Source organism: Linepithema humile, chromosome 7 (genome assembly GCF_040581485.1).
Source record: "Linepithema humile isolate Giens D197 chromosome 7, Lhum_UNIL_v1.0, whole genome shotgun sequence".
NCBI lineage: Eukaryota > Metazoa > Arthropoda > Insecta > Hymenoptera > Formicidae > Linepithema > Linepithema humile.
The window spans coordinates 19,657,523-19,672,363 of NC_090134.1; the positions used below are offsets into that span (position 1 = coordinate 19,657,523).

The 14,841-nt window shown below is 40.0% G+C and overlaps 1 protein-coding gene across 6 annotated transcripts in view; it reads right to left on the reverse strand.

The window, feature by feature from the left end:
* Ten-a (tenascin accessory) overlaps nucleotides 1-14,841 on the reverse strand; it is a 482,645-nt gene that overhangs the window by 188,027 nt on the left and 279,777 nt on the right. The gene's annotated exons all lie outside the window — the stretch shown is intronic.

The following is a 14,841-nucleotide window of genomic DNA, read 5'->3' on the forward strand; positions in this document are numbered from 1 at the left end:
GCAGGAGCCTCGGGAGCGTTTCGCAGATATTCCGTCGGCCGCTATCGCTTTTTATGGCCGCCGATTGTACGGTCGCATGGACGCAGATAGGCGCGCGGTGCGGGCATGCGGAAACAGGACGGAATATGTGGGAGGCGGTACGCACACGCGGTCGACCGGTGTATTAACGTGCGTGTATATACCTGAAATAATACTAGAACCTGGGGGGGTTATCCGCCGGTGATGCTAGAAGTCAAGTGCGTACGCGATATGTTGTAAGATATGAATTCGCGTTAATCGATTATCCTTTATATGGAACACGTGAAAAATATTTCATACGTCATTGTGATTGGTACGTTATTTTATTAAAGAAATAATCGATAAATTTGAGGACTGCAATATTTTCGATTTAATACATTGGCCGAAGGCATGCAGAGTAAAACGATTATCTGAAATCGTTTATTGAAAATTCATCGAATTTACATTGCTTTCATAAGCTATTTTAGCTGCACTCTATCTTTATGAATTAATGATATTATAATTGTGCGTTCCTGTGAATGTGAAGTATCGTTGATCAAAGGTGTAATTGAATAAATACGCATTACGTTCGTACAAAAATTGAACTATTTCGAAAGTGGCTGTTTACAAATCTCTCGATTATTGAAACCTTTAATTTTCCGGTGAAATCAACGTTCGTACACGCGTTTACACGATAACGCGCAGATCGTTTACAACACTTTACGATTTACAATTCGCGTCCAGGCGAGCGGCACGCTCGCAATTTTCATAAATAGATTATACTCGTGCATTGATCCGTCATTAAGGCTTGAGTATTTAACGTTTCAAAGTATCGGAATGTATTTACGACGGAATTAATGCTAGCCATTGCTAATTCTGATGTAATTACTGATAATATGAATCCGTTCATTTGTCACGTTACGCTTAGCGAGATGCCTATCGTACAAATGTATTCTCCAAATCTGGATTGTACATATAGAGTGCTACATGACGAGGAATGCAATAGTATATTGTTAGTAATGCATTTAGTAAATTGTATATCAAAATATATTGATATTCCGTAAATAACAATAATCTTTGTGTAAGTAATTGCTATTTCATGATTGTATCAATTGATACAAAAAAATGGGGTCAAAATGTGACGTTAATATCGATTTATCTATTAAATGCCGGCACTGTTCGTTCGCCGAACTTTTGCACAGCGCATGTCACGTATTACGTATGCACGCGCAATTTCGTTTATTCTATTTTCGTAGCTCATCCATATATTCCGCTGCCGGGAGACTTGTCATGTCACGCAACGTTATTCATCGATACCTTATCGAGCGGATCGATCCGCTCGGGGGAATGGACGTGTCGTGCGAGCTGCATTATGTAGAGCAGTCGGTGTCGTTTCGTTTCCCATCGCGGATTCGAGAAATTCCCGGCTGGTAACTATCGCAGGCGCACACGTCGATACGTAGACTTCCACCGCCTCGTTGACTTTCTAAAAACTTCCGCGATAAGAAAAAAAAAAAGAAGGAAAGAGAGAATAAAAAAAGAAAAAACTAAAGGGCGAGAGAGATCTCTGATGAAAGGCTGCCGTCAGCGAGTTTCCGGTGGGTTCGAAAAGTCGGTCGTTGCCTTGCACGTAAAACCGGTCGGACAGTTCGCGAATGCGAGATATCTCTATATGTATAGATATACATACACGCGCGGATTGCACGGAGATGCGGGGGGGTAGGGAGTAAAGACTGGAGGATGAAAATATGGGCGGTCATCCCCTAAACCAAAGTAACGACAGCCGACGGCGGCATCGTCCATACGTCTTCTCCTAAACCGGCCAATAAATCGAAGAAATCGATGGCTGATTGAATGGAGCGAAGTAGATTGCCGTACACTTTCTCCGTCTCTCCTCGCCTATCTTTACTCTATCTGTTTCCTCTCTCGTTGCTGGCACGCTGCTTTTCCCATCTTCCGCACTCAATCCGTAAATGCGTGAGCCGAACCGAAGTGCTTAGCAGTTAAACGCCGTAGAAATTGCGTGCCGGCGGTCTGGTCTTCCGAAAGGAACCGATGATATTGTTAAGGCTTAAAGGGGAGAAAGGGTAGAATGCGATTGTTTGTTTCGCGAAAAAATCCTCGTGAGCATGCTTCTAGGTCACCGATCCCGCCGATAATTATTTTCACCGACTGGTTTATGTTTAATCGAACTTTTTAAAGCGTGGCGTTATCGCGCTACATGGGCGACGATTACGCGCGACGAAGCTTCCAGTAATTTAAGTGGCTAAACGCGATCGTAAAATAGTTTCGCGAAAATGAGGCGGCGACGGATTGCTGCATAACGGGGCTGATTAATGCACTTTGGTGATTTGCAAATGATTTAAGTGTGTACGAAATGTATTTTGAATCAGAATTTTGTAAATTAAAGCTACTTTGTAAGTTATACATTTTTTCAATATCATATATATCTTTGTAGTAAATAAATTAATAAAGAACTTGCACACTTTCAGAATTCTTTCTTGATTTAATCAAAACTACACAATGTTGTAAGTGAAAACTTAATATAAAATCACGGCACATTATTAGCACTCGCCTTTTCTTTTTCTTGTAGGAGCATGCAATATTACAGCGTTCGCTGAAGTAATTGGTTCGGATGAAAGTTGCGGCGAGATCGCTGACCCGCAGAGCGTTACTGTACGTCATAAAATGGCGCTGCGAACTTATTAAGAGCACGCAATCAAATTAGTTTTAATTTACGTTGTACGATAATTGAATGTGATTATTAACATAAGGTCTCGACGCACGCGCGACATTCGCGAATAAGGGCGATTTCGGCCGTGGGTTCCGGCGTCGTAATAGTACGCTGCACGCGATGCGCTGCCTAAATAAAACAGAACGGGAGCATAATGCGCGAGGGCATGTCAATGTCAACGTCTCCCTCTGGAATCAAAATTAGGAAGGGAGCGTGGAATTTCAAGGGGTTATACCGATCGGCTGGCTGATCGTTCTATTGCAACGCCACGTATCGCTATTGCACAAGACGATGGGGTAGTTTGGCAGCACCGACAGGCGAGGGAGAGCCTCCACGCGCATATCTGTTTTGGATAATGCAACAGGGGGAAAAGGACGAACCGTGCAAATTGTAAAGTTAAGAAGATAAGCGAGAGGATCGATAGCGCGAGTTAAACGGGATTTCATGCACGTCCATGCTTTCACAGACAAGTCTTTTGGAGCTTTCGTGTTAGCATAATTGATAGACTAGCGATGGCAGAGGCAATGTACCGTTATTTATATATATTTTCAAACACGTTCGTTAACGCACAATTTCTCCCGACCGCGAATCTATTTGACAGAGATTCAGATTCATCCCTGGCTATGGATCAAAATTATATTTCTCTTCTCTACGATGGTTTGTGACAGAATATACGCTACAGAATATCGACGTGTATGCCAAATCCGCGACACGAATCTAGCCCACCTTGTTTCTGCGTTGACCGGCTCTATAGATTGAAATTCGGTGCTAAAGATCAGTCGGCAGGTGTCAATAATCTATACGTGTACGATTCCGACTGTCCGTTTTTCACCTGAATACTAATGAGCCATTTTCCACGGTACGCTTTCAGTGGACGAAGGGTAAAATGGAATAGAGGGATATGTACCTGCCATTCACAGTCCGTCGGAAGAGCTACGACGATGGCAGCAGAACGAAGTGGTTATAGAACAAAAAGGCTTTTTTATATCCGTATGCGCTGAAAGTTTTTCATTAAATCGAGATTTACATTCAACGGTTATTTTGCCGCTTTCTTTCCTTTCAATTATAATTACACATTTTGACGATGTCGAGCGACTTTTTTTTATACTTCTATCACCGTTAATTTGATATATCGCAGGAACATAGCACGACGTTAGTCGGATATAGAAAATGTATCTTCGTCTCGATTCTCATTTGACATTTGCAATATATCTAATACTGTCTCCCTTGTCGTCAAGCGATGTATTAATGTTGAAATATCTTATCAATATTTCTCACTAGATAATCGAATTACGGAAAAGATATCTATTAGATAACTCCATTCCAAACATAGCTGTATTTTAGGAAAGGATTGCACTAGACTTGATACTCCAAGATTAATTTTTCAAATGTCTCTTCATAATATATCCTAATTATTCTATATAACGCATCTGTCTATTTTTCTGAAATAAATACGACAGCAAGTAAATATTATCTGCTCAATATTCTTCAAGCTTCCCATCGATATTCTCCGGTCTCAATGTAATATTTCTAAGTTGCAGAAATATATTGCAACAACGCGGTAGAGGTCGGTATCCTATAAACCAGAGCAGCCAAGTTGCCCAGAAAAGAAGGGAGAAAAAGCGCGAGAGGACGGAAAGAGAGGCAAATAGAGATATCGAGTCCAGATCGGGCCAAGCAGTACGAGTTGGTTGATATTGAGAAGCAAATTGAATCTGAACGTTGTCGTAAAAGATGGATATCAGCCTGCACGTGCATCGCCCTTCCCCAAATATTGTCTACCAATTCGTTACCAACTTTACTCCGGCCGTACGTTCGCTGCAGAGCTTTATCAATCTCTCCAGATATCCGACGGGATTCACATTGCGGAGAGAACTTTTGGACATTATTGCAAAGAAACTGTATTGTGAGAACGTAAGATCACTAGCCAGTCAATATAAAGTTCAATTATTTATTATTTTGGCAATTAAGCGTTGAAATGTCAGAATGGACGAAAAATAATTAAAATAAATAATTAAATATTTTCATTTTGGTAACGAGAGAGAGAGAAGCAATTAAGAGTAACTAATACAATATTAACTTTCCGTTTTTCCACAAAATTTTATCTAAATTTTGTAATCATTGATTTCAATATAACATTTTATTCGCGATCACGCTAATCACTTCGAAATAATTGTAAGCCAATATATATAAACAATATATCATTAAATGTATGATATCAATAAATGAAGAGAATTGTGATATTTATTAAAATAAATTTACAAATTATGAAGTAGAACTGTCGAGCATTTTTTACGTGATACAAATTTTCAGACTAATTTTATTTATAAAATCAAAAGAGTTATAACATCGTGATAAATTCATTCTTCATATTGCAATATACAGAGAATAACAGTATATCTGACAATAATTATCCGAAATTTATTACTGCGCGCATGTATTAAACAATTTTATCTATTTCACAATTTTATATTCCGCGTGGCATAAATAAAGATATTTTATTATACTTAATTTACTAATTATAGTTGTAAGCTTTGTAACATTAAATTGACTATCCAATTTGTTGTCGATTCACTGAGTTGTCGATGAGTTATATTTTATAGTATTATTTCACCTTTAATAATTATTTTATGAACCAATTTATAAATATCAAACAGTGTTTTGTCCAAATATAATAAATAAAATAACTTTATTTGGTGAAATATTTAATGTATATTTCTAGCAAATTAATGTTTTTTATAAATAAAATAACATATAATAGTAAAAAAATAATTGACTCAAATAGTACTACATAATAGTCAGCATAAAAATTTTAAACATATGTATTTATTCAAACAGATTTAGTTTGGATTTAGATTCTGCATATCCTGAAGAGAAAGAAAGAGAGAGAGAGAGAGAGAGAGAGAGAGAGAAAACGCGCTTTCAGCGATACGACTTTTTAATGGCCATTTTTGCAAAGGTCTAAGCTTGGTTGCTTTGTTGTAACATGGTTGTAACGTGTTCTGATTACACGTAAACCGCGTTTGCCATGTACAGATTGCTCGCTCCGGCGATTATACGTGCGCACGCCGTGAAACTCTGCTCGCGGAATTTCCCCGGCCAACATCTGCCTCTCGTAACGCGATATTTTAACACCAAAGGATCGGGCGCGCGCTTGAAACGGCGTTGCTTTGTTGACGTTAGAGGAGCCGGTTAGATACCCGTACTCATTGTCGTGTGTGAGGCGTGTGTCATGTAAGAGGATATCGAAATGGAAAACGATCGATTGCCGAGCGCAGAGCAAAGCGCGACATTCAGGCGCAGATAAGTGCCCAGCTGCATCAAGTGTATTATTGAGAAGTGAAATACGGAATAGTAAAACGAATCCGCAATTGATAACAAAGAGAACGATAGTCCAAATGCACCGTTTGAAAAATTTATGTAAGCTAACAATAGATATTGTATCGCGCATTGCTGCGGTGTGAGATTTTCTTTTGAATTCAACTGCAATTTTATAACATAACTTATGATATTTTGCTACAGTACAGCGCTTGAAGTTAGTTAGTTTCTCGACTTTTATTTTATTATGTGTAAACATTTACCGTGCCCGTGCCGTGTCAAATCAAACGCCATAAATAACGAAACTTAGCAAAAATTGGTCGCGAACGTCGCGTAGGAATTTTGATGAAATTTCACGCGCTTGTAACGCATTTAAATATATTCCGCGTGCCAGCACGCATTCGGTAATGTGTTAGGGAAAAGACGCGTTCTACGATGTACACGAAAACATGCGCACGTACGGAGACGCAATTTGTTGTAACATATTTAGGAGTACGTGGCACTCAAGCGGCCCGGTGATCAAAAAACGGTTGCTAGGCATCCTTTTTTTTCACTCCGCTTCGATGTATGCTTCCGCCGAGCGAAACATCGCGGGGGTGTGTACCGTGCAAAGCTACCGAAAAAGAGGAGAAAATTAGACTGCCTTTATTACTCACCCCTCGCGTTCGACAAATACGGATGCAAATGTAAAACTGGTTCGGGCTCAGCCAGACCGGAAACCCGTTTCATTCATATTCATCCCGCTCGCGCTCGTATTGGTGTGACGTACCTCGCGAAATTTCTTCCATCACGACAGTCACATTCAATCAACAACGAACGTACATATCTGGCCTGGATGCTGCCTACGTATGGGACGCGCGCGCCACGAATACACACAGATACACACACGAGTGCATGCGCGCACACACGTTTTTGTCCGCGCGTAGAGTACGGGGTTTAACGCGCGGTTGTCTTCCCTCGCGAATATTTAGCGAAATATTTTACACATCGCGGAATTTTTACGTATTATACGCCTCCCCCAGCAAGGGTGTATATTTATTTCGCTAGTCATTATTACAGAGGCGGCATATCGTGGTGGTCGAATCGTGATATTAAACGCCGCCATTGACCTCGGTAAATTTGCCGATCGAAACTAAATCTTGCATAATTTTATTTCTGGTTCGAATCTGTACGCGTGAGCCAGAAATAGATAGTTGTTAGAGTTGCGCGATACGGAAGTTACGATACGAATAAATTTATCTGACGTCGATACAGTCGAAAATATCGTTTATTCATGCGGCTGACTTGTGAGTGTAACATACGGCACGGTATAAATGTTGCAAAGTTAAAAATGGAATGGAATAATGTTATTCACATAGTTTGCTAAAAATATGGAGCAAATTTCATAATTTATCATGAATCAGAGTTTCCAAATTAAAAAAATATAGCATACTTCTTAAATAAGCAAAAATACAATTTAATAGTTAGGTATATTTTAGCGATGAAAATAAAATGACGAAGATTTTTAAAATTTGTAAGAAAAAAAATTAGATAAATGTCAAAATCTTCGAACGAAAGATTGTATTTAATTAAAGTATCTACATATTTAAAAAAATTCTGAAATACTATTGCGAGAAAAACTCGACTCGTAGCGGAGCGTAATGTAAATATATGTTTAAGCACAGTTGCTTCCGTGGACCATGTTTTAAATTAGGTTACTAGTAAAATGCATAAATTATTGGCGGCGACTCCACGAATACTAAAAAATTAAATCAGCGCTATTCTGAATTAGGTAAATACAGTGGCCATTCACCGCAGTCCAAACGCGCATCGAGATGTATTCTGCGCAACGCTTTGCTGCCTTCGAGAGGTCTAAAAGCGAGCCTTTCTGTAATTCTCGCTGATCCAATTACGGTAACGCGGGGAATAAGTTAGCGCGCGCGGTGGCGGGAGCGGTACAAGTGTGCGATTTCTAAACAAAGCACGAACCCGGGGAAGCGGCCGGCACTCTGTACCATCCATTCTTAAACCGCATCGAGCCGGCTAATTCGAAGTCAAATAAAAGAGTTTTCGGAAGTGCACGCTCTGCCCCCGGTAGTGCTCCCCCCTTTATATATCCTTAGTGTGCGCCAAAGTTTTTACCCGCTCTAAATGTTAGCTAAAGGTTACGCGGCCCGGTTCCTTCACTCAACGCTATCATGTAGGCGTATACGTGCTACGATTTAGTAGCTAGTAATCCGACGTTTATCGCGCACGGTTTTGGGAAAGAAAGAAGTTCGACTGATCCTTTGCTTCCATTTACAAGGTGGGTCTGTTCAATTAATAATAATCAAAATATCTTGAAAATTAAGTCTCAAACCAAATTTGTGTCAAGTCAACTATTTACTAGAAGAAAAAAAATCAGAATTTGTAAGTAAAAAAAGAAAAAAAATTTAAAACAGCTAACAGAGAAAGTGGAAAAATTTTAAATTAGTCAGACTATGCCCATGCACTTGTTTTGTATAACACTAAGCTGCAATAATTTACAACAATTTTCGGACTACATGTAATAATTAGGTCTAATCAAGAGCGCAGATAGAAGATTCGAACATTTTGTATGTTCACATTTGCAATAGTTTGAAGCAAAAGAAAAGTAAATGTCAATTTTAGATATCTCGTACAGTGCCACGCCTTACAAGACACAAAAGAAAACAACCACCGACGTTGCAAGCTCGCACCGAAATCCTTTCATGTGAAACTAAGCGATTGTTTAGTGTCGTATGATATGTCGCGTGATAGTATTTGTTGTCACGAGTGTTTTGTAAGGAGCAGCCATCGACGGACTATTGAAAGGACGCATCGAGCAGCGGCCGAACAACCATAAGTGATTTATTTACTTATTATTTGTTATTTTTAGAGATATTAACTGTTTATTCTTTGCGTCGTGTAGTATAGTGCATATAAAATAAATTATTTAAAAATGCATAATAATATGCATTGCAATCTGTAGCATAGAATGCAAGTCTCATATACAAACATGCATACTGCGCACTGTGGTCCAAATAATGTGTGTTTAATATGTTTCTTTAAAAAAATACTAAAAGTTACAACTTTTTAAATAAATATTTTAAAGCTTCTATGTGCGTTACGTCGCATAATATTTTGTGCGAATAACAAGTAACAAATGTTGTTACCTGTATTTTTCTATATTTCGGCGCGATCTTGTTGCATATTTTGAATTTTTGTATTGAAACGAATACAGCACGAAAGGATAAATAACTACGGAATGAATTGTCTCGTTTTGTTTACTCATCTTAAATGCATCACGTTTGCAATACGCGTTGAAAACATCACAAAATGGTATGTGACCATCATATCACATTAATTAAGATGCACCTGTTTTTCTCACAAATGAATGTTTTGTTCAATACGTTTATTATATTTAAATGAGAATTTATGACATAATGATTATATTCTGCTTCCAGTTGTAAATCAGATTTGAAACAAGATCGATATTTTATTATTTGTATTTTTTTTCTGTTGGATATATTTATTTTTATTCACAGCAATAATATTATTTCTCAGTTTTGCAATGAATAGGTTACATAAATGATAAATTGAATATTGTTAATATGTACACAAAGCTTTTGTAGGTTAATGCTAAATTATTCATTCTTTAATATTGCATGCACTGCGTATTTCGATAACTAAATATTCCGAATAATCTCTAGAGAATCATATGCGAATTATCCAGAATGAGAAAACATGACACTATATTATTCAGCTCGAATTCTTTCTTAGAAAGGAAGCTTATAGTGCGTGTACGCGTGTACCCCGTCTCGTCTCTCGTCGTTCAGATGCAGAGGCCCGTAAAAACGGATGTGACGCGAGAGCATAGGGACAGAGGTTTCACCATGGAAACGGGGATGAGCGGGACGCGAGCAAGAGGGTGACCATAGGAAATAGCCCCGACGTAGGGGGCGGATCTCGTACGATGTAGGGCGCGCGCGCGCGAAGGGGGTTTCGACAATTTTTTACAATTCGCTTCGCGGCGACATATGCCCCTTAATTCTCGAGGATTAAGGAGGTATAAAGTTTATAAGGATTTACGACCGCCGTGTACGTATGTCGAAGTTCGTATTCATATACACGTAACGCGCGGGGGGTTACACGTGGCGCGACGGTGCCGCAATAAAAGCAAGACGAGATCGTGAGTCTTTCATTGTGGTTGGGTTACATTTCATTCCGCGCGTATGCGGCGGAAAAAGCAACAAAACGCCGCCAGGCGACGACGTTAGACTCGTTACCAACCGCAAATGATATAAAACAATGGATATTTATTTATGTAGTAAAACGATGGGGAAATGCGTGATGCGAGAGAGTACAAGCAAATGCAACTCCGCTCCGGTGTAATACGTGTAACCGTTTTACAATGTTGCGAGTTTTACACTCTTCGAACACAACGTGCAATATATATATATTTCATAGCCTTACGAATATTTTCATAAATTCAACGCAACGCTAGCTGCTTTGTTATTCGATATTTTTCTATAGATAGTGAATTTATCGAGTATTTAATCATTTTACGCTATTTTCCAATGATATCTACGCAATATATTATTTTTTAACACTTGTTATTCGCACAAAATATTATCAGGCACGAAAAGCGCTGAACAAGAATCGTGCGAGGCGGGCGAAATTTTCATGTACCCGGATTCGACATCAAAGTTTAGCTAAGTTAGTTCTCCGTGTTATCTAACGAAGGTATTTGCATCCTAGGAATTTCAGTAATTATGCATACCTAATTAGCCATTGTGCCTCATCTTATATACGCGATTTAGTGTTTTGCGTGCGACATCTCGAGCATCGTACGCGTCGTACCAAGCGTTCGGGGAACAAACAATTTCTGCGAGTAATATAAGTATACTGTAGGAAACGCCGGACCGGTTCCTATCCAACCGACCCCACAATATTGTGCGAGGAAATATAATTAAAATCATTAACTAAATTTGAAGCTACCATTAGTATAAAAAAAGCAGTTTAATATTAAATTTAGTTCACATTAGAAATAAATTTAAAACGCAGAAGAGAATGGCGAAACACTGCGGCGCGCATAAAACGCGCCATAAATCGTGTGCACTTTTCACGACTATACTCGCGAAAATCTCGTATTTAAAATCTCGACAAATTTCGAAGGGACTCAGAGGCCCGTTTTCGCTCCCCATTAACAACGTCGATCAGACCGATATCGAATGCCGAAGTTTCGGTGGTAGGTGCAGCCGGGTAATCAGTCTCGCTCGGGCAAGTAATAAATTTCACCGCAATGGTGTACCACGCGTGCCACGTGACCCCGATTCTTCCCTGCCGCACTTCTCAGCACTTCCCCCATAATTCATCGGTCATTTTATCGTGCCGTGGAATATATATTCACGAAAATCCGCGGTAATCGTTCCCTCGTAATTCCCATCACGACACTCGATCGAGAGAGAGAGAGAGAGAGAGAGAGAGAGAGAGAGAGAGAGAGAGAGAGAGAGAGAGAGAGAGAGAGACGCGACCGACCGGCCGGCCGACCCCTCGGCGCACTCGATAGCGCACGGAGCTTCATTGGTGCAACGAACCGAGCATAGATTGGGATCCGGTTTCAGATTCGACCGGGATTTAGATCATTATCCGCCGACGGGACTTGGGAACACGTCGCCGCGGCGCACGATGTGTTCTTTGACGCGCCGCAAATCCCCGCGCGAAACAATTAACCCTTTGCACTGGCGTCGTCGCTCGGAGCGCGTGTGCCCCGGGATGAACGATATGCCAGTGAGATAGAACTTTATGCGCGCGTGAGTGTCGGCGCCTGTATTCGTTGTACAATCCTTTGTGACAAGCGAATGTTGCGTTTTATTTTTTTTGGCATCTCAAGCGTATCGCATTCAATGCTTTTAAATACACAACATAATTATGTGATTATTTGTCTATTATTTTGCTACAATTCTTATTCTTGCAGAGTTGTCGAACATATTGAACAATTTAATGCTATGCAAAATTTTAGTTAAAAGATGTAAATAATCGTTTTGTTGATTATCTGGTAAAGTACACTATTATCTTGCTATTTTTCTGAACATAATGTTTTATTTTGGATTAAAAATAAAAAATCAAGTAAACTCACAAAGAGAATTTATGTAAACATACATGTAATTCTGATTATAACTCTCGCATCTTGCACAAGCAAGCGCTTACTAAGCGCAAAGTGACTTTCCGCTGAACGCTATCTAATATTCTACTATCTTGTATCTTGTTTACCCGGTGGACAGCATGTTTTCAGCTTCCTACAGGCACGCTAGGTAAGCGCTTATACTCTTTGCTAAGTGTTGAGAGAGAGTCGGTCAAGTAGTCAGCAAAATATTCACGCGTTCGCCGCACCGGCGAAGAAAAAAATTGATTCCGCGGAGACGCAGGAAAATATTGTCATTTCGAAGCGCCCTGATGATCAACTAATGATTGCAATATTTTCGCATATACTTTAACGCGAAAATCACGCGATAAAATATTGTCTCGAAGTAAGCCTGGAATACTTAATACGACTGATGCGGCGCATTGAATCTGTCATGCGTCGTCAGTGCTGACCAAATTATTCTCGAAATTGGCTTCGTGTGACGCGCCGCATTACGACATTCTGATATAACCCCGTTTGCACCTAACTACATTAAATTCCAAAACAAAATGCGCGAACAAAATTTGCATTTCCCCTCTGGCGCACACATCCGCGCGGCGCCGTTGGGAGCAACTCCCGGATAAAACGTGTATGACGCGCGGCGCGGTCCGGCAGCGCGGTCCGCACGGCATTAAAATTACATTATTTCGCCAGCTTCGAACGTACGCGAAGTATGCACCGCGTTGATTATGAGTTTTAATGAATTTCTACGGGATCATTATAAAGCCGCTCTCGGGGCTGTGCGGTCGCACACGTGGCCGTGCCTTCGCTTGCACACGTCGGGCGCGCCCGCGTGTTTGTGAAACACAGCACGGCGCCGCGTCACGACGATCGGCTCTCTCCGTTCACGCGCGCCCCGTTATTGCCTCGTATACACGCGCGACCGTATTATATTCCCGGGGCTTTTTCACAGATAGAGTCGTACGGGTTAGAACTGACAAATGGAGCCGACACGTGTCACGATGTTAATGCGCGGTGAAAAATTATTTCGCAATATCGAGCGGTGCGGCGGGATGCCGCGCCCTTACGCGTTATGAATCGAGTCGAGTCGAGTCGTCTCGTCTCGCCTCGCCTCGTGGGCGATATCTGTTCTTTCACTATTAAGCAGCAATAAAACAGTCGGAGTTCTCCGGGGCGAAAAATAAATGACTACTTTTTTCAGCGCGTGGCGCTCCCTCGAAGAAAGGTTTAATGATTTTTGGAGATTATCAGTCTTTTTCACGGTATGTTTTGTGTCATTTACGGATGCGAGAGATAATCGCATATATACGTACATGAAAGCTTATTTGGCGAACGGTATTGCTTAATTGGACGGAAGTATTCTATAAATTAACGAAAATAAAGTGCTGACATATATCAATTTCTGAATATAATTATTTTAATATGAGAGATTGTAGATTTTTTGTCTGTAAGAAAGATATCACACGATAAAATGCTGGGTTTCGAATGAACGATTAATTGAGCGGATAAAAATGGTTTTAATTGCGCGATGGTATTATATGCAAATACATTCGATCCAGACGTATCATTCGACTTTATTCAAATAACAATCGTACACATTTCCATTTCTCATTGTCGCCCATTTCGATGATATTCTGTATTATATCATACGTATTCAAACAAACTGCGGGATAGCGATAACGGGAATCGGGGGGCGTTTGGGAGGGAGAGCGGACGCGACGCGCAAAGAAAAGGGAACGAAAAAGGATGGTGGGCGTGAGTGAGTCGGATAGAGTAGGGAGAACGAAAGAGAATGGCATTTGCACTGGCTCTCAGCCAAATCCCACCTCATCAAAATGTCGGAAAGACGGCTTGAGACGAGTCAAGGCAACACAGTCTGAATGTCATCCCTATGTAATCACCGATGTCCCAGGTTATCAATTATCAGCCAAACCATACAATAGTACTTTGTCGTCGGACAAAATAAAGCCTTGGATACGGAAACGACAAACTTGTAATATAGCGAAAATATTATAAAATATAATTGTTAACGTCATGATTGTGCGGTATACCAAATTGTTTTTATATGTACGTGAGACTATTTGCTTGTAATTCTTTGTATTATTTGTTAAAGGTTAAGGTGCAACTAGCGCGAGCACGAGACGGACAGACGGAGTTTCTCTGAGAATTGCAAAAAGATAAAAAGAATCTCGAGCCGCTAAGTAGTGTGGATTGAACTCGGAGATCTTGGACTATCGCAAGTGTTAACACAGAAAAATTGTACCCAGATTCGAGTAGAATTCGAGTACGGAAAAAAACGTTCAACGAGCGACGGTACGTTATATTATTTATTTGACCAATTCTGTCGTCGGAATTATTTTTTGTTAAATATATTTAGTTTCCTTTAACATCTTGCTTTTAATTAATTGCCCTCAACTTTACAAGAAAATCCTACACTTCATTGCTTTGGATATTCGCTAATGTGGAATAAATCCAAAAGAAATATACAGTCGTACAAATAGCATAAAAGCACGCGAATTAATCTTATTCGTACCGCTTTTTACGGCGCTCTCGTTTAAGTGTTATGCATGATGCATTTTAGCGAATAAATATATGAAATATAAAGATCGTTCTCGATTCAAGATTGCCAATGCTTACTCGTAATTGAAATTTGATTTTGGCGGGAATA